This window comes from Myotis myotis, unplaced genomic scaffold (genome assembly GCF_014108235.1).
Source record: "Myotis myotis isolate mMyoMyo1 unplaced genomic scaffold, mMyoMyo1.p scaffold_m19_p_4, whole genome shotgun sequence".
Taxonomy (NCBI): domain Eukaryota; kingdom Metazoa; phylum Chordata; class Mammalia; order Chiroptera; family Vespertilionidae; genus Myotis; species Myotis myotis.
In genome coordinates this window covers 54,204,336-54,219,030 of record NW_023416346.1, presented here as the reverse complement: position 1 = coordinate 54,219,030, position 14,695 = coordinate 54,204,336, and the positions used below count along the sequence as shown (strand labels likewise).

The following is a 14,695-nucleotide window of genomic DNA, read 5'->3' as shown; positions in this document are numbered from 1 at the left end:
TTTTATTCATAATTGTCTCAAGCTGGAACCAACCTAGATGTCCATTAATAGGTGAACAGTTATACAAACCATGGTACATCCACAATACCATGGAATACTACTGAGAAATAAAAAAAGAACAAATTATTGATGTATGTGACAACTTTATCTCAAGGAATTATGCCTACTGAAAGAAACTAATATCTAAACATCAAATACTGTGTATGATTCCATTTGAGTAGCATTTCTAAAAATGTCAAGATTACAGAAATGGAGAACAGATTAATTGTTGCCCAGGGTCAGGGAAAGGAGGGTTGTGAGTGTGGCTATAAAGGGGTAACAGGAGGGATCCTTGTGGTGATGGAACTGTTCTGTTATCTTGACTGTATCAATGTCAATATCCTACATGTGATATTGTACTAGAGTTATTATTGGAGGAAACTGGGTAGAAAGATACAGATTTTTTTGTATTATTTCTTAGAGGTACATGTGTATCTACTATTATCTCAAAATAAAAAGTTAATAAAAAAACAAGGACAATTAGGAATATGACATAGACTGTAAGAATACAGGCATTGGAGTTTGACTGCTTGAATTTTATTTTATTTTATATTTTTAAAATACATTTTATTGGTTTTTTACAGAGAGGAAGGGAGAGGGATAGAGAGTTAGAAACATCGATGAGAGAGAAACATCGATCAGCCACCTCCTGCATACCCCCTACTGGGGATGTGACCACAACCAAGGTACATGCCCTTGACCGGAATCGAACCTGGGACCCTTCAGTCCGCAGGCCAATACTCTATCCACTGAGCCAAACCAGCCAGGGCAACTGCTTGAATTTTAATCTTGGCTCAACCATTACCAAATGTGTGATCAGGAACAGATTGTAAAATCTCTATGTGCTCCAGTTTTCTCATCTATAAAATGGAAACAAAAATAGTGCCTATCTCATAAGGTTACTGTGAGGATTAAATATGATATTTATAAAGCATTGTCAAATTACTAAACATAAAGTAATTATACAATAAATGTTAGCTATTATTACTAATAGCAATAATTTTATTATAATGGCATTCAAGGACAAAAGTATCCTGTTAGTTGTTCAACTTCCTAAACTACAAAAATCCTTTCTCTAACATTTTCTTCAACTCTTGAATCATTTACTTAATTTTCAAACACTATTCCAAAGCTGCACAAACAAATTACACCTGTACATGATAAATAAAATTAAACTCACACACATTTTCAAATAACAGGCTTACTTAACAGTTGAAGTTAAAGGTATAGGAGCCAAACCGACTGGAATAGTGTACTTAATCCCAGTTGATATCGGTGGTTTTCGACTGAAGGTAAATTTACTAGTGGTTGTGGTGGTGGTGGTAGTGGTGGTGATGGTAGTTGTTGATGGTGTAGCTGGAAAATAAAATGTATAATGTCAGTAGGAAATGAGAAACTTTTATTTAGTCCTTGATGATTCAGGACAAAAACTATAATAGAAGCATATTTTTTTTTTTTGTGTGTGTGTGTGTGTGTGTGTGTGTGTGTTTTTCCAAAACTCCCAAAGTCTTGACTCTTTTTAAAAATGTTTTCACTGATTTCAGAGAAAGAGGGAGAGGGAGAAATATCAATGTGAAATAGAAATGAGAGAGAAATATCCACTGGCTGCCTCCTACAGGACCTCTACTGTGGATCAAGCCTGCTCACTACTGGGGATCAAGCCCGCAACCCAGGCATCTGCCCTGACCAGGAATCAAACCTGCAACCCTTTTGGTGCATGGGACGATACCCAACCAGCTAAGCCACACCAGCCATGGCTATAGAAGCATTTTTGAAAAATGTGAATTGAACTCAAAGTTGTATGCACTTAAATTCAATGTTGTAATATGAAGTGATATATGGCAGGCCAGGTATTTGGATTAACCTTCCCACTGAAAACTAAAACCCCTGGATAAATATATAGAAAAAGAAAATTTACAGTCAACAATATCTATGACCATTAAAGAAATTGAATTCATCCTCAAAACTCTTCCCATAAAGAAAACTTCAGACCCAGATGACCTCACTAGTAAGTTCTACTAAATTTTCAAAGAAAGAAGACTTGCAATTGTACACAAACTCTCTGTACACTATCTATCTTTGCATACTTACATGAATACATCTGTGTAATTAATTTCTAGAAATGATATTGCTGAAGCAAATGGACAGCATGCTCTAAACTTTAATATATCTTGGCATATTGTCCTATGAAAAAGATTTGCCAATTTACATTCCTATCAATAGGAAGGGGTACTTATTGATACCCTTACATCACAGCCCATACAAGGCATACATCTTTGCCAATCTGATAGATAAAAGCTTCTCACAGTTTTGTCTACAGCACAGACCTCTCACCTATGTATCTTCTTCTATTACATCTTTTCTACATTGCCCTGTCCAATGTAGATGAAATCCTCAGTATACATCATGACCTAACTCAAAATTTTCCTTCCCCCTGTTTATTGACCACTTATCATCGAATCATCGTTATCTCTTAGTTTCCTGAACTTCTATAACACTTTTGCTTTTTCCTAAACACTAAACACCTAAAGAACAATGCTCCGCCCACAGGTGTGGCTCCTATGGGCTTGATTCCCGGTACAGGATGTATAGCAGGGGTCCTCAAACTTTTTAAACAGGGGGCCAGTTCACTGTCCCTCAGACCACTGGAGGGCTGGACTATAGTTTAAAAAAAAACCCACAAAACTATGAACAAATTCCTATGCACACTGCACATATCTTATTTTGAAGTAAAAAAAAAAAAAACGGGAACAAATGCAATATTTGTATTTGCATGTGGCCCGTGGGCCGTAGTTTGAGGACCCCTGATGTATAGGAAGCAGCTAATTGATGATTTTTCTCTCTCATTGATGTTTCTATCTCTCTACCTCTCTCCCTTCCTCTCTCTAAAAATCAATTAAAAACATATTTAAAAAATAACAGTATTCAGAACACTGTGGCTGGGGAGACTGGAAATGTTTTCTTCTTTTTGGTTCTCTGTATTTTTCAAATGTTATAGTTAAATGCTGCTTCTATAACAAAAATGTTTTAAAATATACTATAACATTAGCCTTGATTTCCCCATTAGCAATATTTTCAGGTTAACAGATGCACTAGATAATGCCAACATGGCCTGACTATTCTAAGGGAAACTGGCCTACTCTAGTATTGCTGAGGGCTCAGGCCCATATTTTATTCCATCAACTCTGTCCTTTGATCCTGGTTCACAGTTGACTGGGACAAGGATGAACATCTATGGTAAAGTACAGGAAGTCATCCTATGCGCTACCGGCAGCCTATGAGAAGGTGTGGCATAAAGAGATGTAGGCAAAAAGGGATAAGATGGGTCAGAATCTTATCTCCAAAAATTCAGAACTATAGAAACAACCAGACTATATGTAGAAATATGGAAATATTTCCAGAAATACAGCATGGAAAGCATTAGACTTTAGCAGAAATTTGGAAATATTTGCAAAAGCGTAGAAAGAATCAGTCCTATAAGTAGAGGGAGTTGAAAGGACTGTTAGAGGAAGAACATGAAGTAGAATTAAGGGGCCATGAACAAGTAAAAATTAAGAATAAAACAGTAAGGCAGAAAAAGTGGTAGGAAAACCAATGGGAAGTTATAAAAAAGAAGACAAAGGACAGTAACTGAATTATGTTCATGCAATATTAGATTCAGGAGGTCCCTAAGGCTGCCTTTAGAACACCTTGAAGTGCCACGATCATACCTGTATTAGATTTCCACAAGATTCCATTTCCCTTTTGGCCATAAGGATCCTTACAATAATTTCCCCCATTCTTCATGTTAGTCTTTGGGAGGATGGAATGAGTGCCACAGGGGAAGGCCATGCCCAATCATAAATGTTCCTTGTGATTACCATCCATCAAAAACACTGGAGACACTACAGATTGGATCCTATGTGGCATTCTTTATAGCAGGGGTCCTCAAACTACGGCCCGCAGGCCACATGCAAATACAAATATTGTATTTGTTCCCGTTCTGTTCTTTTACTTCAAAATAAGATATGTGCAGTGTGCATAGGAATTTGTTCATAGTTTTTTTTTTAAACTATAGTCCAGCCCTCCAGTGGTCTGAGGGACAGTGAACTGGCCCCCTGTTTAAAAAGTTTGAGGACCCCTGCTATGTCATCGTCTTCTTCATCTGAGAATAATAATCTTATATAAAAAAATCCTTCCCCAGAAATGCTGAAAAATTAATGACACGATTAAAGAGACCCTCCCTTTAATAATTAATTTATCCAAACACTGGGTAACTACCACATTCAAACACAAGAACAATTAAGGAAAAATGAGTCTTGTACCTGAAACTATTATAATATGGTATACCAATTATATTGAAGTTAACAATTTTAAATAACAAAACAAAAAATGAAACATTATAAAGGAGCTTATCTTTACCCAAAGAAAATTTTTTAAAGTAATCTAGATTGATAAAAAAAAATTCAGTCTACACACAAACAAAAAAAGTAATCTATATTTATTGAGGTGATCACTGTGTAAGTTATATGTGTCTAATCACTATTGTACTGAAGCCAATATAATATTTTATGTCAACTGTAATAGAAAAATAAAAACATTTAAAATAAAAAATATAAAAATTAAGAAATTTTCTATAGAAAAAAAAGTAATCTGCGTTTCTTGACATGGACAGATATCCAAAGAGGAAAGGCAAATTATAAGATTGTGTGTGTATTCCATCTTTGTAAAACAAATACATTTAATGTATCTTTGTATGTGTTTGGAAAAAGGCTGGAAAGATAAAAACCAAACTGTTCTCTCTACATATATGCTTATATGCATGTGTATATGGTTTTTATAATTAAAAAAGTAACATGTAACATCCCTACCTTTAAAGAAACAGATACGCAGGCCAATAAAACACCTTCTGGAGATGTTAAATAATACCTTCAATAAATTAATACCTGTCAACTTCAATATAAATGAATCTTGAGTCATTAAAAAATGCTATGATTATTTAAACACATTTATACAGTATTTATCTTTGTTTCTTTTTTCTGCTATCTTATGCAGGTATAAATTAGCTCTGGCATAAGACATAATATTTAAAGAAGCAATGGACTTGAGAATGAAGGTTCTATTACAGTCTGATTTTACAAACTACAACTTTGGTCTTAACTAAATATAGTCAGCTCTATATATCTGTGTAGTAAAAGGAAATCACAATTCTACAACTAACAGAAAATAATTGCATACCAAACTTAGATTTACATCTAAATAAATCTCATTCTGATGGCCTTAAAATCTACACTAATAAAAGACAAAGATGCTAATTGACCATACCTTCACTACGCCCTAAGCCACGCCCACCAGCCAATCAGAGCAACCATATGCAAATTAACCCAACCAAGATGGCGGCCGGCAGCCACGGAGCTGGAGCAAGCAGGAGGCTTGGTTGCCCCAGCGATGGAGGAAGCCAAGCTTCCCGCTGGCCCTGAGCTGGATGTGGCCTCCGCTCATTGCAACACAGTTTCAATTATAGAAGACAAATAAATCCCAGATACCTGCTTCCAGCCAGCCTCCACTGGGAGCTTGGGTGGCTGGGGGTTGTGGCCAGCCTGCCAACAGCCATCAGCCCCTCATCCAGGCTGGCAACACCCTCATGGGGTGAGGGTCCCCACTGGGGGGCTTAGCCAGCCTGAAAACGGCCCTCAGCCCCTCACCCAGACTGGCCAGGCACCCCAGCAGGACCCCCTACATTAAAAGGGCTGTGGCCAGCCTAAAAACAGCCCTCAGCCCCTCACCCAGGCTGGCCAGGCACCCCAGGGGGGACCGCCACCCTGAAGGGGCTGTGGCCAGCCTGCAAACAGCCATCAGTCCCTCACCCAGGCTGGCCAGGCACTCCTATATAATAAAAGGGTAATATGAAAATTGACCCTAACAGCAGAATGACTGGGAATGACTGGTCACTATGACACACACTGACCATCAGGGGGCAGATGCTCAATGCAGGAGCTGCCCCCTGGTTGTCAGTGCGCTCCCACAGGGGGAGCTCTGCTTAGCCACAAGCCAGGCTGATGGCTGCCAGTACATCGGTGGTGATGGGAGCCTCTCCCACTGGGCTGCCAGAGGGATGTCTGACTGCCAGCTTAGGCCCAATCCCCCATGGAGCGGGCCTAAACCAGCAGGTGGTCATCCCCCAAGGGGTCCCAGACTACGAGAGGGCACAGGCTGGGCTGAGGGACTCCCCCCCCCCCCCCCGCCCCAAGTGCACAAATTTTTGTGCACCGGGCTTCTAGTCATTATATAAAATAGTGAAAACATCCTTTCAAAGATTCTACTATCCAATTTTCCTTTGTTGTCCCAGATCAACAACTGTGTATCTCACTCCATGCTGGGAATGAACATCATTACCTTCTCAGACTCAAGCAAATAATGAGAGTGATAACAAACTTCTCTTAAAACTTGCTGTTTATACCTAGGGTGGAGAATCATCCCAAATGGTTATACATTTTCAGACACAGACACCTGAAAGCTGCACTACAAGGCTGATTTGTGAGGTGAAGTATCTGAGCAAGTAAATACACTTGGGCAGAAGAAAAGGTGAGTAGGGTAAAGAAACAACTCAGGGTTGTTGGTGTGGAGTTGAGACATCAGATGGGGAGATGGGTAAATACATAAGGTTAATTTGAATGAAATGGCAATAAAGAATGAGCTAATAGCAAAGGTACCAGTTTGCAGGTAGAAATTTGAGACTTAAATAGGTAGGGGGAGGGTCCTGGCAGAGTCACAAAAAGCCTGCCAATTCATATTTCAGTGACGCAACATGACTGAAAAATAGTTCTTTGTTCAGCATTTTATAAGAAAATCACGTGTTATATTTTCTGCAAATACAATAACTTATAAAGTTCTCAGACACATCCTTTATAACTCTCATAGGTTGGCCAGTTAGTATAGTACACAGTACAAACTCAGTTAAGTGTTGGCTGTGCGAATTTATAATAGAGCGTGTACATATTTGTTTAGGAATAATTACTTTAAGGTTAAAAGGTATTGACTTTTAGTTTATGCCAGGTTTGAAGAAAGATTCATTTCATTCCTAAGCAAACTTTTTAAAGTAAAAACAAACAAGACTTCCTTAAAATGGAGTCTGATTTAAATGGTAGATTTAAGTAGTAACTGTCCCCTAACCACTTAGCTCACCATAGCTACAAGGCAATGGGTAACCAAGTTTTCTTCAACCTACAACCTAATTAGCTCCTAAGTGGTAGAAACAAATTTAGGATAGGTCTAAAGAAACTCATTTTAGGAGAGGGCCAACTTCTATGCAGATCAAAAATTAACTATTAGAGAAAAAACCTATCAATCACAATATATTGGGCCAATTTAAACACCATGATCAATAGTAAAAATTCCTAAGTCTTACTAGATGCTGCTCCACCCATGCCAGGGAATATTAATCCAAATCCCAAAGTTATACCACCAAATGTTGCAGCCAAAATTGTTGGGTCACGCACTGCAGAGAAGAACATAATATTACCTATTATACATTTAATAAAAAAGTGAGAAATTTATATAGTCTTTTTCATCTGAAGAGACCTTTAGAAGCTTTTGGCTAAACTTCAAAAAACTATAGTCAATCCATTTATATGAAATATCCAAAAAAGGCAAATCTATGGATACAGAAAATAGATTAACTAATGTCTGGGGATGAGCAATCTTATTGGGGTGATACAAATGTTCTAAAACTGGATTATAGTGAGAATTACACAATCAATAAATATTAAAAACACTGAATTATACACTTAAATTAATTTTATATGTAGTTATACTTCATTAAAATTAAGTTTTAAAAAGTACAGTGGTCGAGATTTCATTTTGTAGGCAAAGGCACCAAAGGCAGAAAGGAGAAAAGCCTGTTAAAGGTAACAGGGAAAGTCTTTGATTGAAAATGGAATTCATTCAATAATTTTAACTCCCAACTTCAGATATGGTGATATTCAAGAAATCTATTGTTGTTGAGAGGGATATTGCTTACATATATCAAAAGCTTTCCAGAATCTCAGTCATGTCTCAAAATTGGAAGTCTACTTTGTAGAAAACACAACTCAAATGGTAACCAACAATTTTAACTAATGTTTATCTATGCCAGTTGCACAAGAGGCCACTATAGGGATGGTACGCCACTATTTTTCATGCTTGACGAGGCATCAGCAATTTCTGGCAAGTTTTATTCCTGGGAATGGTGACAATCTTGTTATAATAGGACTTTGGGGAAAACATATTACAGCTAGGACTACAATAACAAAAACTAATGATGAACATCATGGCCCTGGGAAGATGCCTCAAAAGCACAGTCAGTTTATTGACCTATAAAAAAGAATTGCCTGACATATATATGGAGTTCAATATTCTCAACATTTGCTATTACTCTATTAATGGATGATGTGTAGCAAAGATGTTGGGATTACGAGATAATTAATGTCTCACTTTTCAGCTCAAAGAGTCCAGATGTTACCTTCAAAAGGAGAGGCCATGAGACATCACACAGTGTCAATTAAAACCCCAAACCACAGCTGGTCCTTTTGTCATGTAACACTTCTGATAGGTAAAAAGTAATGACCATAAACCTGGTCTATATAGAATACACTATAGCAAGGCTCCAACATTTATTTTCTTATGTTATCTTACTCACATGGATAATAAGGCTTCTTCCCTTTAGACATGCTTGGCAATACGCCCAACTCTTCCTATTCACATTAGCTGCAAGAAGTTGATTTTAGACATTATTATGTTAATGAATTATATGCTTAAATGATCACTTTAAGCTGTAATAATCATGTTAATATAAAATTCACAACTAATTTTAAATTCACAGCAATTCAGTTCTTTAAGAAAGCTACTACTGATATTAGCAGTTACAGATGGGGCCAAGAATAATGATAATTTATAAGATGCAGGGGATCCATATTTATATTAGAAAATTGAGTTAAGTGGCCTGATGCAAAATAATATTTTCTTTGTAACCAGTAACTTACATGAGAACCAAGTAGCAGCAGAAGTGGAAAAATTTGATATTGATATATACAGCATGGTGCTCGAACTAGTAGTAGTGTCAACAGTAGATGCTGGAGTCAAACCTTAAAAAACAAGTAAAAATCAGACAAATATGTCACATTGAAAACTACAAGACATTGTTGAAGGAAATTGAAGAACACACAAAGAAATGAAGAGATATTTCATGTTTATGGATTGGAAGAATTAACATTGTCACAATGTCCATATTACCTAATGCAACCTATTTTTTTTAAATTAAATCTTTATTGTTCAGATTATTACATTTGTTCCTCTTTTTTCCCCCCCATAACTCCCCTCCTCCCAGTTCCTGCCCCACCCTCCGCCCTCACTCCCCACCCACTCTCCTCATCCATAGGTGCACGATTTTTGTCCAGTCTCTTCCCGAATCTCCCACACCCCTTTCCCCCCCAAGAATGGTCAGTCCATTCCCTTTCTATGTCCCTGATTCTATTATAATCACCAGTTCATTCTGTTCATCAGATTATTTATTCACTTGATTCTTAGATTCACTTGTTGATAGATGCATATTTGTTGTTCATAATTTGTATCTTTACCTTTTTCTTCCTCTTCCTCTTCTTAAAGGATACCTTTCAGCATTTCATATAATCCTGGTTTGGTGGTGATGAACTCCTTTAGCTTTTCCTTATCTGTGAAGCTCTTTACCTGACCTTCAATTCTGAATGATAGCTTTGCTGGATAAAGTAATCTTGGTTGTAGGTTGTTGGTATTCATCACTTTGAATATTTCTTGCCACTCCCTTCTGGCCTGCAAAGTTTCTGTTGAGAAATCAGCTGACAGTCGTATGGGTATTCCCTTGTAGGTAACTGAGTTTCTTTCTCTTGCTGTTTTTAAGATTCTCTCTTTATCTTTTGCTCTTGGCATTTTAATAATGATGTGTCTTGGTGTGGTCCTCTTTGGATTCCTTTTGTTTGGGGTTCTCCGCGCTTCTTGGACCTGTAAGTCCATTTCTTTCACCAGGTGGGGGAAGTTTTCTGTCATTATTTCTTCAAATAGGTTTTCAATATCTTGCTCTCTCTCTTCTTCTGGCACCCCTATAATTCTGATGTTGGTGCGCTTGAAGCTGTCCCAGAGGCTCCTTACACTATCCTCGCATTTTTGGATTCTTTTTTCATTTTGCTTTTCCGGTTGGGTGTTTTTTGCTTCCTCGCATTTCAAATCATTGACTTGATTCTTGTGCTCCTCTGGTCTGCTGTCGGGAGTCTGTATAATATTCGTTATTTCAGTCCGTGTATGCTTAATTTCTCGTTGGTTCCCCAATATAACATCGAGGGTCTCATTAGTTTTCTTGTAGATCTCATTAAGTTTATCGGCGGCTTCTAAACAGTTCTTGAGAGACCTTAAAAGTGTGGTTCTGAACTCTATATCTTCCATTGACAATTTTGTCCTGTTTCTTTGTCTCCGCATTTTGTTATGCTTCCTTGGTGCACCCCCTAGTGGTCTTTGTGCGCAGTCTTATAGTTAAACCTTGATTGTTGTAGCTAATACCAGGGAGGGTTTGACCTCCAGGCCAAGTGGCTATCCTAATGCAACCTATTGATTCAATGCAATCCCTATCAAAATCCCAATGGCATGTTTCACAGAAATAGAACAAAAAAATTCTCTAATTTGTATGGAATCATAAAAGGCCCCAAATAGCCAAAGCAATCCTGAAAAAAAAACAAAAACAACACAACAAAAACAACAAATAACAAAACCAGAAGTATCATACTCCCCAGTGTGGTATTCACAGAAAAACAGACACACAGACCAATGGAACAGAATTGAATCCAGAAATAAACCTACACATAAATAAGCAACTAATTTACAACAAAGGAGCCATGAATATGCAATGGAGAAAGAAAAGTCTCTTCAATAAAATGGTGTTGGGAAAATTGGACAGCCAGATGCAAAAGAATGAAACCAGACCATTATCTTAGACTATACATAAAACATAATTTTTAAAACACAATTATAACAAGATTCATTTATATGCAGAAATAAAAATAAAAAGAAGGAAAACTGGCTACTCTGAAATGTAATGAATGTGACATAGTGAAAGCATGGTTAAAAATATAGTTTGTGGGTCACAGGAGAACACTAACTGTGCGACCCAGAGCAACAAGGAGCCTGCTCCATTACGAGCCCCAGGACTTGCTGCCAGGGTGGCCTGAGCAACCCAGCACAGGCCACAGGGAGCACTGACTTTGCGACCCACAGCAACTCAGCGCCCACTCCACCTCAAACCCTGGGAGTTGCTGCTGAAGCAACCTGGAGCAACTCAGCACACCCCACTCTGGCCTGGAACAGTGCTGCTGGGGTGACACAGAGCAACCTGTCACGTGCCCCACTCTGGGTCACAGGACAGTGCAGCCGAGGCAACCTGGAGCAACCCAGTGTGCCCAGCCATGGACCACAGGACCACGTTGCAAGTGCACTGCCAGTGGTACCTAGGGCGCTAGCCTGCAGCAGGTGCCAGGGCCTCACAGTGAATTGCATGCCAGAGGGCTTTGGGTCCTCAAAGGGAGTTGCACAATAGAGGAACTTTACACATGCCACCGCCACCCCGAGCATCTAAAGCAGATAACTGGGGGACCAGATCTGTGGGAGAAGGGGATACAACTCAGAGCAGAGACAATAAAGGTGTGAGACTCAAGGCAGACCCAACCTCTGGGATGATGACTTCTGAAGCATTGGACCAATAGGGTCTTCAACCTCTCAGGCTCCAAGCAGGGTGCCCAAGACCAGAAAGAGAAAGCAAAATGAGGAGACAAAGAAACAACCCCCAAAGGAAAGGGGGAAATAACTGGAAAAGGAACTAAAATAAAATGGAGGCAAGCAATAAGTCAGAGAAAGAATTCAGAGTAATGGTTATAAAGATGCTCAACCACCTGGATGAGATAATCACCAATATGTGTAGGAATCAAGAGAAAATAAAGAATGACATCGCTAAAATTACAACATAAGAAAAGGTTTCAATAGAGGACTAGGAGAAGCAGAGGATCAAATCAGTGAGTTAAAAGATAGGGTAGGAAAAACACCCAATCTGAACAGCAATTGGAAAAAAAAATTAAAAAGCAGGAGGATAGTTTAAGGGAGCTTTGGGAATACATGAAATTAAGCAACATCTGCATAATAGGGGTGCCAGAAGGACAAGAAGAGGAGCAAGGATTAGAAAACCTATTTGAAGAAATAATGACATAAAACTTCCCTGACTTGGGAAAAGTAAAGGTCACACAAGCAAAGAGAGTCCCAAAATAGATGAACCCAAAAAACCCCACACCAAGACACATCATAATTACAGCAGCTAATATTAATGACAAAGAAAAAATATTAAGAGCTGCAAGAAAGAGACAGAAAGTTACCTACAAGGGATCTCTCACTAGACTATCAAATGATTTCTCAACAGAAACACATCAGGCCAAAAGAGAATGGAATGAAGTATACAAAGTGATACAAAGTAAGGGACTAAATCCAAGAATACTTGATCCAGCAAGGCTATCTATCATTCAAAATTGAAGGGGAAATCAGGAGCTCCGCAGGTGAAAAAAGGCTAAAGGAGTTTATTACCACCAAGCCAGAAATGAAAGAAATGCTAAAATGATGGTTGTAAAAAGAATAAATAGAAAGGGAACAAGAAACAGAAGTATAAAGAATAAAATGACAATAAACAAGTATCTACCAATAATAACCTTAAACGTAAATGAATTAAATGCCCCAATCAAAAGATATAGGGTGGATGAATGGATAAAAAAAAACAAAACATTATCCATATATATGCTGTCTACAAGAGAACCACCTCAAAAAAAAAAAAAAGGACTCACAAAGATGGAAAGTGAAGGGATGGAAAAATTTGTTTCAAGCAAATGGAAATGAAAAAAAAAAAAAAAAAAAAGCTGGGATAGCAATACTTAGACAAAATAGACCTCAAAGTGAAGGCCATAGAGATAAGGAGGGCCACTTCATAATAGTAAAGGGATTGATACAAGAGGATATAACTTCGGTAAACATATATGCACCCAATGCAGGAGCACCCAAATACATAAAAAAAAAAAAACACTTCAAAAAGTTATCAAAGGAGAGATTGAAAACAATAGAATCAGAGTAGGGGACTTTAATACCCCATTGACATTACTGAATAAATCTTCTAGAAAAAAATAGAAAAGAAACAGAAATTGATATCTTCAGAACATTTTACCCCAAAGCTATGGAATATATACAATCTTCACAGGTGCACACGGGACATTTTCAAAGATAGGACACATATTAGGATGAAGGCTAAGTCTCTTCATATTCAAGAAGATAGAAATCATAACAAGCATCTTCTAAAATCAAAATGGCATAAAATAAGAAATCAACTACAATAAAAAATAAAACACTTGCAGGTTAAATATGATATTAAACAATGATTGGATTACCAAAGAGATCAAAGAAGAAATAAAAAACATCCTGGAAACAAATGATAGTGAAAACACAACAATCCAAAATCTATGGGACACAATAAAAGCAGCCCTGAGAGGAAAATTAATAGCACTACAGGCCTACCTAAAAACAACAACAACAACAAAAAAAAGAAAAACAGGTAAAAAATTATCTAACCCTACAACTTAAAGGGTTAGAAAAAGAGCAACAAGCCCAGAGTCAGTAGAAGGGTTTAAATAATAAAGATCAGAGCAAAAGTAAATGACATAGAGACCCAAAAAACAATACAAAAGATCAATAAAACCAAGAACTGGTTCTTTGAAATGATAAATAAGATTGATGAACCTCTAGCCAGGCTCATAAAGAAGCAAAGAGAGAGAACTCAAATAAATAAATGAAAAAGGTGAAGTAACAACCGACCCCACAGAAATACAAAGGATGTTAAAAAATATTATAAACAACTCTATTCCAACAAACTGGACAACCTAGATGAAATGGACATATTCTCAGGAAAATACAATCTTCAAAAACCCATTCAGGAAGAATCAGAATATCTGAATAGGCTAATAGCTACTGAGGAAATTGAAGCAGTAATAAAAAAAAAAATTCCAGCAAATAAAACCACTGGTCCAGACTGCTTCACAGGGGAATTTAACCAAACATTCAAAGAAAAATTAAAACCTACACTCCTCAGACTATTACAAAAAATTCAAGAGAAAGGGACATTTCTAACCTTCTTTCTATGAAGCCAGCATTATCCTGATCGCAAAACCAGATAAAGATGCTACCAAGAAAGAGAATTACAACCCAATATACCTAATGATCATAGATACTAAAATCCTCAACAAAATATTAGCAAATTGCATCCAACAATACATTAAAAAGATCATATACCATGACCAAGTGGAATTTATTCTGGGTATGCAAGGCTGATACAAAATCTGCAAATCAATAAATGTGATACATCATATAAACAAATTGAAAGACAAAAATCATATGATCATATCAATTGATGCACAAAAAGCATTTGACAAAATCCAACACCATTTCTTGATAAAACCCTCAGCAAAGTGGGAATAGAGGGATCATACCTGAACATAATAAAAGCCTTATATGATAAACCAACAGCCAATATCGTACTCAATGTGCAAAAACTAGAATCATTTCCCCTAAGAACAGGAACAAGACAGGGATGCCC

The 14,695-nt window shown here is 37.5% G+C and overlaps 1 protein-coding gene across 1 annotated transcript in view; it reads right to left on the bottom strand.

Moving 5' to 3' along the window:
* NUP62CL (nucleoporin 62 C-terminal like) overlaps positions 1-14,695 on the bottom strand; it is a 102,922-nt gene that overhangs the window by 56,449 nt on the left and 31,778 nt on the right. The window contains exons 3-5 of the mRNA XM_036306011.1: positions 9,039-9,140; positions 8,696-8,763; positions 1,224-1,395 (exon numbers count right to left, since the gene is read on the bottom strand). The gene's annotated coding sequence lies outside the window, so the exon portion shown is untranslated. The remainder of the gene's footprint in view (positions 1-1,223; positions 1,396-8,695; positions 8,764-9,038; positions 9,141-14,695) is intronic.